This window comes from Sinocyclocheilus grahami, unplaced genomic scaffold (genome assembly GCF_001515645.1).
Source record: "Sinocyclocheilus grahami isolate Dianchi unplaced genomic scaffold, SAMN03320097.WGS_v1.1 scaffold612.1, whole genome shotgun sequence".
Lineage (NCBI taxonomy): Eukaryota > Metazoa > Chordata > Actinopteri > Cypriniformes > Cyprinidae > Sinocyclocheilus > Sinocyclocheilus grahami.
In genome coordinates this window covers 140199-143079 of record NW_015505791.1, presented here as the reverse complement: position 1 = coordinate 143079, position 2881 = coordinate 140199, and positions in this window count along the sequence as shown.

Sequence of the window (2881 nt, the reverse complement as noted above, 5' to 3'; positions counted from 1 at the left end):
TTTTTTTTCTCATTTTGTCTCTCATAGTTGAGGTATACCTATGATGAAAATTACAGGCCTCTCTCATCTTTTTAAGTGGGAGAACTTGCACAATTGGTGGCTGACTAAATACTTTTTTGCCCCACTGTACACTCACACACACTCATACACACTCATATACACTCACACACACTCACACAAACAGGTTTACATTTGTGAAAAGTGGGGACTCTCCATAGGCTTAATGGTTTTTATACTGTACAGACCGTATATTCTATTGCCCTACACCAACCCTACCCCTAAACCTACCCCTCACAGGAGACTCTCTGCTATTTCAGATTTTCAATACACTCCATTCTGTGTGATTTATAAGCGTTTTGAAAAGTGGGGACATGGGGTAATGTCCTGAAAAGTCACCTTCTCCTTTTAATACCTGTCATACCTTTTTCATTATACACATTTATGTCCTCATTTGTCACAAAAACGCGTACACTCACTCACACACACTCATATACACTCACACACACTCATATACACTCACACACACTCATATACACACACACACACACTCATACACTCACACACTCACATACACTCACACACTCCTATACACTCACACACTCACACACACTCATATACACTCACACACTCATACACACTCATATACACTCACACACACTCATATACACTCACACACACTCACACTCATATACACTCACACAAACTCACACACACATATATATACTCGCACACACTCACACACTCACGTACACTCTCACACATTCATATACACTCACACACACTCATATACTGTATATACTCACACATTCATATACTCACACATTCATATACACTCACACACACTCATATACACACACTCATATACACTCACACATTCATATACACTCACACACTTATATAAACTCACACACACTCATACACACTCATATACACTCACACACACTCACACAAACACAGGTTTACATTTGTGAAAAGTGGGGACTCTCCATAGGCTTAATGGTTTTTATACTGTACAGACCGTATATTCTATTGCCCTACACCAACCCTACCCCTAAACCTACCCCTCACAGGAGACTTTCTGCTATTTCAGATTTTCAATACACTCCATTCTGTGTGATTTATAAGCGTTTTGAAAAGTGGGGACATGGGGTAATGTCCTGAAAAGTCACCTTCTCCTTTTAATACCTGTCATACCTTTTTCATTATACACATTTATGTCCTCATTTGTCACAAAAACGCGTACACTCACTCACACTCACACACACTCATATACACTCACACACACTCATATACACTCACACACTCACACACTCATATACACTCACACACACTCATATACACTCGCTCAGACACTCACACACTCTCACTCATTCATATACACCCAGCACATCTGATCAACAATAGTCTACAAGTTCAATGATCATTAGCATTTAGGATATGTCTGTCTGTCTATCCATCTTATATGCATTTCATTGAATTTTAAATCTTCTTCCTTGCATTCAAATTCAAATGGCAATTCTTGATCTGGTTTGCGACTTCAATTAAAAATTCAAAAACTGGAATATAAAAGGCTTCTCAGTTCAGTTCTGAATGGAGCTGATCTGGAAAGAAGACGTCTGAAACTCTCTCGAGCTCTGCTGACATTCAGCACCAGGAATAATTCTATCAAACACTTGACATTACATTTTAAAATACTCCAACAATATCTAGACGACGCTTGCCACAGCAGCCCTTCATTTCTCTCCTTCACACACACACACACACACACACACACTCTCTCTGTCAGATCAACACTGGTTGTTTTTCTATGGCTTGTGTTTCTCGTCTGACTGATAGAGTTTATTTAGACTCCCGTGTAAAGCTCCTGTCAGCTGCGGCTCTCAGATCCTTCACACCAATGTATCAATATATATCAACCAGCGTTTAGGAGAGGAGATTCTCTCGGCAGTGTCGAGACGATACGACGCTTCACAGCAGATAAAAGACATGTCAGACTCCACTGAGCTCACTATAAACACACACACACACACACACACACACTGACGTTCTTCACTAGTGAAAACAAACTATCCTCACTCCACCTTCACCTCCGTCTCTCTCTCAGAACTGAACTATATGTGACGTTATTTACACACTTCTAAACTGCTTAAACCCAGAACACCAAAGTGTTCTGCTGCTTCTGTCGTGTTGTTTTCACACACACTCTGGACTGCTTGATAAATGATAGACAGACTGTCAGTCGTCTGTGAGTTCAGAGCAGAAACTGATGAATGTGCTCAAACACACACATGTATAAACAGCTCTAGTGAAGGAGGTGTAAAACCACTGACCTGCTGACCGGGTCAAAGGTCACAAACATACCAGCACACGTCCAGATACACAAACACACAGAAGACACCAGAGATCACTCAAACGTCCATCACCACTGTGTGTATGTGTGCTATGGACTTTCCATAGACTTCCATTACTTTTTATACTGACCAAACAATATTTTCTATCCCCTAACCCTAAACCTACCCCTTACAGAAAACCTGTTTGCATTCTTACACTTTCACATAAACATCATTTACTATTTTTAATCCTTTTTTTTCCCCTCGTGGGGACCGCAGGGAAAATTATTTCAAGTTTTACTATCCTTGTGGAGACATTTGATTCCCACAATGTAGCATAAACAAGTACACACACACACACACAGGAAATGATGATCTATATGACTTGAACCGAGATTCATTGTGTTGTTGTTTTTTAATGCAGCTGTGTGTGTGTGTGTAGATTTATGATGCTCTGATCTCTCGGCTGCTGCTCTGCTGTGTGGAGCAAAACTGTGACCCCCACATTCCACATCTTCAGACGTGTGTGTGTGGGGGGGGGGGGTCTCGTG